Below are 11,808 nucleotides of genomic sequence, written 5' to 3'. Positions count from 1 at the left end.
TATCTTTTACTCAATCCACTTCATTTTTCGAGCAATTGTCTTGAACCTGCTCACAATTCGCCCCATAAAAAGAGACGCTCCGGATGTATCAGACAGGGTAAGGGATGCTCCGCATGCATCGGTTAGGGTAAGATATGCTCCGGATGTACCAGACTGGGTAATGTACGCTCCCGATGTACCAGACAGTGTAAGGGACGTTCCGGATGTTTCAGGTAGGGTGAGGGACGCTCCCGGTGTATCAGACAGGGTAAGGGACCCTCCGGATGTACTAGACAGGGTAAGGATGTACTAGACTGCTCAAGAGGTTCTGGAGCGGGTAAGGGACGCTCAGGGCCTATCAGACAGAGTAAGGGACGCTCAGGAGGCATCAGAGAGGCTGATGGTTGCAGGGTTATTACTTTCTAAACATCACATTTTCTAAGTATCAATAAAAGCAAAAGTTGAATCCGAATGTAACAGATGGTCTGCCGTGTCCCACGTGAGGGCAATGAGAAGGTAGAATGGGGCCAGACTGAACATTTGCAGCGCTCAGAAATACATGTATAACTGAGACAGATTCCCCCACTCAATACAATAATAAATAATACAGATACATCTAAACATATTTGTAACGAACAGAGGTACAAATGCATTTACATCTAACACAACAGCAGCTCACAAATACCTTCGTATCTAATATGGACACACACAAATATACTTACAACCATCACCTGTGATTGTTTGATAAAAAAAATACTTTAATTGTTTGTCTTTAAAGCCATGATATTTACATGACATTTGCATTGACCTTCCTCCTAAGCCGCTGGAGATTGATGGAGAATGATTTGGGTCCTGAACGATCATTTCTTAGGTGGATTATAACAAGTTATGAGCGCAACTCCAATATTAGAAGTCGACGTTAAAAAGAAGCTCACGTGGGACCTTTCGCAAATTTCAATCTACAATCCACAAAGCGAAATTCATACCCTTAGACTAAAGAGTCACTCTGTCTAGAATACAGGCCCAATCAACTGGTTATCAAACGTAAAATCAAATGGAGTTGTCATGTATTGTCCATTGTATTTTGACTGAGACGTGTGCCCACAGTTCCATTCCCGTTCCAAACCCTCTTTTTAATGTCAATGACTTGCCCGGAATGTGCTTGGAGAAGTATTAGAATCGCAGTACAACTCTTCCCACTGTCGCTTCCTCTAAATCTCCCTCCAGGATTTCCACCAGTGCAAGGTTCATCAACCTGAGCTACTGTTTAATTTGTTCTCGGCATTAACTGTGCTGATCCTTTAACTTGTCCCACTACACGGCATCTCCAAATTTGTCGATTGCACCTCGAGGGCACTTTTCATACGTAAAGCTGCAACATCTGCCGGAGAGAGATTCAATTTCAGCGGTTCCAAAACAATGAGTCGATCGAAGTAAAACTTTACATCCTCACCTATACGCTGCAGATGCAAATCTCTGCGCTCCTCTGCTTCAGTGATATATTGTTTTGCGGGAATGGGCAGTTTTTGCTCTCTGAGGCTGCAATCGCTGCTTTCCGCCGGCAGCGGACACTTGGCGATAGCGGGGCCGGACAGACGGCCTGAACTTCGCTGCTGTCGCGGCCCCACTCACTCCGGGATCTGGGGAACCAGCAAACCAACTCATGGGTTTGTTGCCGTGTCTGAAATGCGGCTCCGAACTGTTGCTATTGACCGAGGCAGCGCTGCAGGATCCTGTAATGATCTCTCACACAGTCGGTATCTCTGTAGCGTTTGAGTGTGTACAGAAGTGGTTAGAGAAAAGGAGAATGCCGCGTGGCTGTAAATGTATTTTATTCATCTCTTCCTGCAAAACATGATTGAACCAGGGGCCTGTTGTACTTTAGACGGAAGTGATAACCGCTACACGGGCAGGAATCATGGGCAAAACTTTAAAACGTTTTTTTGTTTTGCATGTGATGAATTTTCATCGGTTCTCTTTTGCAGACTGTATTTTAGGAGCTGGGTAAAAATGTTCAGTGTTTATGACACCAGGATCTGGTGCAGCCTTTGGTAAATTCACCAGCTCGCTAACACATGAGAGTAACTCCTGCTTCACTCTTTCATATAAACCCAGCCAATGCGCCTCAATTAAACAACATTGCACCCCCGCACGATTAGACAACCTGAAATGCGCAAGTAAATGAGCACAGATAACTAACCCAAACTAAGCGCAGCTCTAGTGGCGCAATCGGTTAGCGCGCGGTACTTATATAACAGTACATGGCTCGGGGAAATGCTGAGGTTGTGAGTTCGAACCTCACCTAGAGTAGCTAATACTTTTGCTGTGCGCTATTTCGACCGGAGCAGAAGGTACAATTGTTTTTTCCACTAACTATACACTTATTAGCTGTTCCACGTGGGCTCTTAGGTTCCTCAGGCCCACCGTGTTCCAATAAGGGACGGGAGGTTTTAAGGAGCCCTTCAGTGTTACTTATTGACAGGAGGGCAGGTGGGGCCAGTTTTAACTGTTAAACCAGCAACTATCAGGCGAAGAATAATGTGCAGGAAATAGATTCGATTTCAAAGCAGTGACTAAGCCTTTGGGACAAGCGAGAAGATGTGTAAACTCACGAGTTATCTGTACAGGTTTCCGACATCATGTTGAACAAAAACAACGATTCACCTGAACATGATGTTGAGAATTGCAAGGACGAAAGTTATGTACAGACAATCGCCCAAACACCATATCCACAATTAGGTTGTCGCCGACCTTCTTGTTATGGGGAGAATAGTGAGCAGATTCAGGAAACTGCTCATATAAAGAAGTCGATTTAGGAAAAGATAAACATATTTCAAATTAATGAACATGACCTCTGCGAACTGGGTTCGCACTAGAGCAAAGAAACCTAATGCAACTTCGGACAAAAATCGGCGGCTCCTTGGTCTTGGGGCATGATTCTCGCGTAGGAAATTTCGCAAATTAAAATGCGAGAGCTACTGGGCTCAAATCCCAGACGAGCCCCACCGCATTTAGATTTAATTCACCAACTCGGTCATCACAACTGGAGTCGCTTTTCTTTAAAATAGACTAACGCACTAAATGATCCGGGATTGTGAGCACACCCGGTTTAAACAGACACAGAGTGATCCTTGACTGACCACGACCCCGCCCATTATAGACAGGCCTGATTATCATTGCTTATGAAATCGATGGAAACATAACTGGTTTTTATAAAGGGCGGCCGATTACGATACGCGATTTTGCTAGGGCGCCAAGTTGAAGTTGAACTCCATATCATTTTTCCCTTTATCTCCGTCATTTCACTCCAGCCGAATGAACAGAGACCTGAGCACATAATCCAGGCTGACACTCCAGTGCAGTACTGAGGGAGAGCTGCACTGTCGGCGGTCCCATCTTTCCAGTAAGACGTTCAACCGAGGCCTCAGATCCCATGAGAGTATGCCGAAAAGAATGAGGATTTCTCCCCATTGTCCTGCCCGTTATTTATCTCTCACCCAAAGTCACTAAAACAGAAAATCTCCTCATTAAGTTTGATAAATATTTTTGAAATTACATTTCCTCCTAAACGATAAAGTTATGTTTCTGCTCCCTAATCATTTGGCTTTGTTCCCGCTAGTCTTTCATTTGGTGCCAATCGCAGAGGAAGGAAGTCAATTAGGAATGATTCTCAATCTCTGATTCCCGTCCTGCCTTCATTCAAGAACTCCAGTGGTCTGTTTTAAATTTAACAAGATATGAAGAGTGCACAGACCTGAATCACCAGTGTGATTTTGACGAGATTGCGATTACAAAGCCTATTTTACGCAAAATTCAGTGAAATGCTCGGAAGGTTTATCAGCATCAATCGTGTAATGGAATAAGGACGAGGACGGGATTCGAACCCACGCTTGCAGATCACTATGGATTACACTGCGCTCAACCCTTCCCAGGGACATGGGGGGAAAGCGGGGACATGCTAGTGAATTTGGATCATCAGCCAGCAGATCACAATGGATTACACTGCGCTCAACCCTTCCCAGGGACATGGGGAGAAAGCGGGGACATGCTAGTGAATTTGGATCATCAGCCATGATCTCATTAAATCGCGGAACAGGCTCGAGGGGCCGAATGGCCTACTCCTGCTCCTATCATCTATGTTTCTATTTCCTGCTATTTGCTTCTAAGCAGAAATACTCTGAAAGAAAGTCCCCTTCACCGCTTGTCCTGCCCGTGCACACAGACCTACAATGATTAAAATGTACAATCAGCTCATATAAGCAAAAGGCCGCCCGTTATGTTCAGGTGAGGGGCTGTCAGAAATGGTCGGTTTGAAGGCAGATTCAGAACAGGTTTCGCCCAGTTATTTAAACGACCGCGGCAGGAACTCGAATCTGCAATCATCTGCTAACTGAACGATTCGCACCGAAGTCAAACCCCTTATCCATTTGGCCACATGACCACTGCTGCCCGGATCTTCTTGTGATGGGGAGAATTGTGAGCAGTTTCAGGGAAACGGCTCATATAAAGCAGTGGATTTAGGAAAATATAAACATATTTCGTAAAACTGAACAGGCCCTCTGCGAACTGGGTTTGCAACAGCGCAGGGAAACCGAACGCATCTTCGAGCCCAAAATCGGCGGTTCGTTGGTCTAGAGGTCTGATTCTCGTTCAGGGAATTTCGCTGCTTAAATAAATGCGAGAGAACCCGGGTTCAAATCCCGGGTTCAAGTCCCGGCCTGAACCCCGCCAACCTTAACAACGGGGGCATCACAGCTAAATTCGCACTCCTGTTAAAGAGACTTATACAATTGATGATCCGTGACTGTGCACTCACCCGATTTAATCATAGGGTCATAATCGCACAGATGGAGGTAATTCGGCCCATCGAGCCAGTGCCGGTTCTCTGTAGTGCAATCAAGTCAGTACCATTCCCTCGCACTATCGCCGTATTTCTGCAGTTTATTTCCCTCAAATGCCTATCCAGTCTCCCCTTGAAAACATTCAGTGTCTCTGATTCCACCACTTCTAACGGCAGTGAATTGCAGATCATCACCAGTGCGTAATTTTGTTTCTTCACACTCCCCTGTATCTCTTGCCTATAATCTTAAATCCCCTAGTCCTTGTACCATCAACTAGTGGGAAAAGCCGTTCCCTGTCTCACCTATCGAAACCCGTCATTATCTTGTACACTTCTATCAAATCACTCCTCAACCTCTAATGAAAACAAATCCAGCTTCTCCAACCTGTCATTGTAGCTAAGATCCCCCCATCCCCAGAACCATTCTGGTAAATCTCCTCTGCACCCTCTCAAGGGCCTTCACATCCTTCCTAAAGTGTGGTGACCAGATGAGACGCCATACTCCAGTTGTGGCCTAGCCAGCGCTCTATAAAGTCTCAGCATAACTTCTCTACTTTTGTACTCAATACCTCTATATATGAAGCCCAAGATCACAAATGCTTTGTTAACCACTCTCTCAATATGTCCTGCCACCTCCAAGGACCTATGCACATTAACTCCCAGGTCCCTCTGTCCCTGCACACTATTTAAAACTGTGCCTTTAAGTGTATATTCCCTCTCCCTGTTCGTTCTGCCAAAATGCATCACCTCACAATTCTCTGTATTAAATCACATCTGCAACTTGTCTGCCCGTTCTGCTAGCCTTTTTATGTCCTGTTGCAGTCGTTTGGCATCATCATCACTGTTTGCCACACCCCCAGGTTTGGTGTCATCAGCGAATTTAGAAACTCTACTCTGTAATCCAATATACAGGTCATTTATATATATATCAAAAAAAGGCAGTGGCCCCAGCACTGACCCTTGGGGAAAACCACTGTCTACTTTCCTCCAATCTGAAGTACAGCCAGTTACAACAACTCGCTGTTTCGGTCCTTAAGCCAATTCATTATCCAAGCTGCCACTGACTCAGCTATTCCATGAGCCTTCAATTTTTTTAACCAGCCTTTCTTGTGGTACTTTGTCAAACGCCTTCCGAAAATCCATGTAGTCAACATCCATTGCTTTCACTTCATCAATTCTCTCTGTAACATCATCAAAAAATGCAATTAGATTAGCCAAGCACGTTCTGCATTTTACAAATCCGTTTTGGTGCTACTTAATTAGCTTAAACTTCTCCAAGTGCCCGTGAAGTTTTTTCCTTGATAATTGTTTCTAAAACTTTACCAACCACTGATGTTAAACTGACCGGCCTGAAGTTATTGGATCATCCTTACATCCTTTCTTGAAAAATGGTGTCACATTTGCCACTTTCAAGTCCTCAAACACCTCCCCCGCATCTATGGAAGATTGGAAAATTATGGCAAGCCTTCCTTGTCTCTAATAGGCCGCATCCCGCCTCTTACTACCCGCTTACTGTTTACATGCCATTAGTAGATTTTGGGTTCCATTTTATGTTTCACACCATTCTACTCTCATACTCTCTTTGCCAATCTTATTTGTATCTTCACATCCCCTCTCAACTTATTATATTTGGTCTGATTCTGCCTTGATGAATTCGCCTGATATGCATCATACAACCTCCTTTCTTGTTTAAACAGAAAGGAGGTTGTATGATGCATTTAAGTTAAACATCCCCTTTGAACGGATAAAGAATGATCTAGGAATGACCGCACATCCCTTTTAAACAGACACAGAATGATCCGGGACTGGCAGCACATCCCTTTTAAACAGACACAGAATGATCCGGGACTGACAGCACATTCCATTTAAACAGACACAGAATGATCCGGGACTGACAGCACATCCCTTTTAAACAGACACAGAATGATCCGGGACTGGCAGCACATCCCTTTTAAACAGATACAGAATGATCCGGTACTGACAGCACATTCCTTTTAAACAGACACAGAATGATCCGGTACTGACAGCACATCCCTTTTAAACAGACACAGAATGATCCGGGACTGGCAACACATCCCTTTTAAACAGACACAGAATGATCCGGGATTGACAGCACATCCCTTTTAAACAGATACAGAATGATCCGGGATTGACAGCACATTCCTTTTAAACAGACACAGAATGATCCGGGACTGACAGCACATTCCATTTAAACAGGTATACAAGGATGCGGTTTATTCTTGGGCCGCAACTTGAAGATTTAGCCCACTGTCATTTTTTTGTCTTCGCCATTTCACTCGAGCCAAATAAATTGAGTTTAGGTGTCAGCCGTGGCTCAGCGGTAGCAAACTCAAGCCCCACTCCAGAGACTTGAGCTCATAATCCAGGCTGACACTCCAGTGCAGTACTGAGGGAATGCTGCACTTTCGACGGTACCGTCTTTCTGAAAGGACGTAACGCCGAGGCCTCAGGTACCAGGGCACTATTTTGAAAATAATGAGGATTTCTCCCCAGTGTACTGCCCATTATTTATCTCGCGACGAAAGACAAAAAAAACAGATAATCTGGTCATTAATGTTGATAAAATCTTTTAAAATTACATTTGTTCCTAAAAGTTAAAATTATGTTTCTGCTCTCCAATAATTTGTTTTCCCGCTAGTCTTTCATTCGGTTTCAATCTCAGAGGAAAGAATAGAGAGGAAATGGTGTATCTGTGATTCGCGATCTCTGTTCTACGTTTATGCAATGAGTCCGTGTTTATTTTAGTATTCGCATGAACAGCGCAGAGCCACAGCCTGAAAACCCAGTGTGGCCAGCAGTGATGAGGATGGGATTCAACCCCACGAGTCCAGAGCGCAATGGATTAGTCCAAATGACCGTCGGTTTTAATGGTCGGTTTTAAGCTGGATTCAGAGCAGAGAAGAACAAGTTCCGCCCAGTGAGTTAACAGACCGCGCCCCACTCCGCTGCTCTCCACCATAGTCCGAAAAGATGTTCCATTCCACCTATATTTTAGTAATTTAAGCCTTGCCATGAGCTAAGTGTAGCAAGCTTGGGAGGAAAATGTGACTTTGGACACATTTGGTTTTAGTTTTAACTCTCTTCACTCTTTAGGGTAATCAGAGCTCAGATCAACCAAAGCTTTAAACTTTTCAAACAAATCGTTTTATTAACATAATAATACAAGTTTTACAGAGAGAGATTTGTACAACCTTTAACTCAGTGGTGCAACTCGACACTCAGAATGGTCAATTCTTCTGCTTCAGGAGAGGGAGAGATGAATTATGTGTTGGTGTCCTCCTTGTTGTTTTTCTGGTCAGTCTTCCAGATTTCCACTCCGTTTGTCTGTCTCCTGGCCTGTCTCCTGGAATGTGTTGTGCTTTTCACTTTAGAATGGCTGCTCTTGTACCATTGCTGCTGACAGAAACAAGCCTTCCAGTGACTTTCCATTCCCTCTCTCCCATGGTTACACAGACTGATGCTACCGGACAGCACCGAGTGTATGCGAAGGTTCCTCAGAGACTATCGAGGCCTCCTTATCTGGAGCTTCCAGACAATCTGCAGAACACTTTTGGAATTCGGTCAGTAAACCTTCTTGAAGAAAGTGAGTGATCCGGGTCTCTCGGCAATCCTTTAGTTTCCTTAAAACCGGCATTGCAAATTCCAAAATACTTCCAGAGGGAGCAGATTGAAGAAAATAAATTATTTGAAGTAATTAATGTAATGAGAGAACCTGCTGCTAGCAGGGTTCGAACCTGCACGGGAAAACCCCATTGTATTTCAAATCCAATGCCTTAACCACTCGGCCATCGCAGCTACATAAATGCCACTTCCAACAAGTTAAATTCTCAAATCGCTGACCCTGTTTATTATTGGTGATGACGGTTTCGTGATATTTAATTTGCTGTAAATTCACCAAGGCCAGAAGAATCGCAGTGATCATCATTACAATAAAACAAAACTTCTGATATTTAACGGTAATGTAAGATGTTGAGAACAGTATGGAATATTCTGCAGGAACATTGTGTTCTGTTTCCACAAGACTCAGATCAGCCTCAGCCTCTGCTCCCTGCCCGCTGGCTGCAGGAACCTTGTCTCCAGATTATTAACTGATTCTACGTTGGAGATCAATATTCAGGATAGAGACTAAACACAGCGGGTGGGATCAAATATATAAAGCAGTTATTTTAGACCAGAGACAGCGACAGATGTCCTATATTGCTCAAATGCATCAATGTGTGAATATGACATTAAATGTGTTTAAATACAGTGGGGGATTTAAAGTAGATTCGGGGCCAGTAAATTCCAAGGTGATCTTTCCTGTGTCTCTCTTGCCTCTCTCCCTCCTTCCTCCGTTGGGATCACAGGTGTTTTTGCACAGAATTGAATCTAAATCATTCAAGTTCGAATAGTTTAATTGTTGCATCACAATAATCGAAATCTTGTTATAAATGTTGGCTCATTAGTTCCCCAGTGTCAGAGCAAGAATTGTCTGATCCCCTCATTTATTTCATGTAAGGCACAAACACAGGTATTCATTCAGAATCAACCCACAGATTGAAACTGAGGCAAACACAGTGAGATACAGACAACATCGGGATACATGGCGGAATAGACAGGAGAGGTGAATCAATAAAAAACGGCCTCAGCCTCCAACAGACAGTGACAGGTAGCTGATAGATATCAGTGAGAGGAGGCAACAGAATTGAGGTGTGATTTGGTTTCGTGGCTTAGCTGGTTAAAGTGCTTCTTTAATAAACTAAGTTGATCCTGGGTTCGACTCCCCCCCAGGCCTTTTTTCTTTGTCCGAATGAATCTCCAGGGGTGAGTTTCTTCTCATGTGAAAGGGATGCAATCCTTTTAACTCTAACTGCGGCTGCACTATTTCAATTCAATTCAATTCAAATCGCTTTATTGGCATGACAAGTTACATCTTATGTTGCCAAAGCATTGGAAAACATTCATGTTTGTTCACAAAAATACAGATCTATCCATACAGTGTATAAACAGATATATCCCTGAGTGTATAAATATACTTTTGTGGCGACACGCCACCACTGGACATAATCCGCTCACGGCGGCACAGACAGTCTAAGCAGAAGCCCCCAGCCGGGGGCCCTTTCCTCCAGCAACTTGTTTCCCGCAGGGACAGGCTGCCGGGAGCACTTCCTGTCTGGGAAGTATTTAAGTGGATGCGCGGGCTTTTCTAGTTCCTGTTTGTCATGTGGTTGGAATAAAGCAGTTGTGTTTTCAATAGCTCTGGTCTCGACTCCCACGTTTGCCGCGGTATCTCAACACTGGTGACCCCGATGCTCAGGACGAATCCTAAGCTAGCATGGCGGATACAAACGCAGTCACGGTTAAATTACCAGACTTTTGGGAGAACCTCGCCGAAGGCTGGTTCGTTCAAGCTGAGTCCAGATTCCGGCTGAAAGGCATTACAGTCGACGCCACGAAGTACGACTACCTCGTCGCCTCGCTCACCTACGCTACAGTCCCCAAGGTTTGGGCAGCGCTGCAGAATCCACCAACGGATGGCAAGTACGAACATCTGAAGGCCACGCTACTTAAAAAATTTCAAACGTCCTCTTACCAGCGCCACTGCCAACTCCTGGACCTCCCCGGCCTTGGTGATGCTTCACCATCAGACCTGCTTTCCCACATGCTGTCCCTCTCAGGCGACAAAAATCCCGGCGCCCTTTTTCGCACGCTTTTCATTCAGCAGCTCCCCGCCAGCATCCGCCCGCTCATTGTGGAGTCTGACTCCACGGACCTGAATGATATAGCCGAAAAGGCCGACCGGCTGCTCTCTGCACAGGCCGCTCGCGATGTCGCACCCGACCTCACGGCAATGACCACGCGGTCTTCCCGGGCCGCTAGGCCCGACCGCCCTACCACTCCGGGTCACTGCTACTACCACACCCGTTTTGGCGCTAGGGCTCAACGCTGCACGCCACCGTGTACCTTCAAACCCCCCCCCGCACCGGCCCCCGCGATGGCCGTGGGGCAGAAGGAGCCGCTATTGTACGTCACTGACGACAGAACCAACCGCCGATTTCTGTGCGACACAGGGGCCCAGCACAGCATCACCCCCGCCTCCGCCCTCGAGATCCAACGCGGCACACGGGGTATCACACTGGCTGCAGCCAACGGCTCTGACATCCGCACATATGGCACCCGCATGGTCACGCTCGACCTCGCGGGCCGCTGCTACTGCTGGGAGTTCCTCACAGCCAAGGTCCTCTGCCCACTCATTGGCGCCGACTTCCTACGCGCCCACGGCCTCCTTGTCGACATTCCGAGGCACCGCCTCGTCGACATCAACACTATGGCCCCCATCCCCGGCGCCTTTACCCCGGCCCGTTCGGCCGGCCTGACGACCTACTGCCTCGTCAGAGCCACGGACGACTACTCGGCACTCCTAGCTGAGTTTCCCGCCCTCACTAACCCGACCTTTTCGGCCAAAGCCGCCAAGCACGGTGTGGAACACTATATCCCCACCACCGGCCCCCCAGTTTCAGCCCACGCCCGCAGACTCAACCCGGCCAAGCTGGAAATCGCGCGGGCCGAGTTCACCACCATGGAACAACTCGGCATCATCCGCCGCTCCAGCAGCCCTTGGGCCTCGCCCCTCCACATCGCCCCCAAGCCCGGCGGAGGCTGGCGCCCTTGCGGGGACTACCGCCACCTCAACGACGCCACCACCCCCGATCGATACCCGGTGCCACACATCCAGGACTTCTCGGCCCGACTGGCCGGACGAACCGTCTTTTCCAAAGTCGACCTGGTGCGCGGTTACCACCAAGTCCCCGTACACCCCGCGGACATCCCCAAAATGGCTGTCATCACCCCATTCGGCCTGTTCGAGTTCCTGAGGATGCCCTTCGGCCTCAAGAATGCAGCACAGGCCTTCCAGCGCCTTATGGACTCAGTCCTCCGGGACCTGAACTTCCTATTCGTCTATCTAGACGACATTCTCGTGGCCAGCT

At 46.6% G+C, this 11,808-nt stretch overlaps 2 non-coding genes across 2 annotated transcripts; one reads left to right on the top strand and one right to left on the bottom strand.

Moving 5' to 3' along the window:
- The first annotated feature begins 2,193 nt into the window (after positions 1 to 2,193).
- Positions 2,194 to 2,289, top strand: trnai-uau (transfer RNA isoleucine (anticodon UAU)). Its single transcript has 2 exons — positions 2,194 to 2,231; positions 2,254 to 2,289. It is a non-coding gene; the product is annotated as a tRNA-Ile (tRNA).
- Positions 2,290 to 8,553: 6,264 nt separating this feature from the next.
- Positions 8,554 to 8,635, bottom strand: trnas-uga (transfer RNA serine (anticodon UGA)). Its single transcript has one exon. It is a non-coding gene; the product is annotated as a tRNA-Ser (tRNA).
- Positions 8,636 to 11,808: the final 3,173 nt, after the last annotated feature.

The sequence above is a fragment of the Somniosus microcephalus genome, unplaced genomic scaffold (genome assembly GCF_052327205.1).
Source record: "Somniosus microcephalus isolate GS21.2 unplaced genomic scaffold, FLI_Smic_1.0 unresolved_chr1, whole genome shotgun sequence".
NCBI lineage: Eukaryota > Metazoa > Chordata > Chondrichthyes > Squaliformes > Somniosidae > Somniosus > Somniosus microcephalus.
The sequence above is the reverse complement of the archived record's forward strand: the minus strand, read 5'-3'. Positions and strand labels throughout refer to the sequence as shown.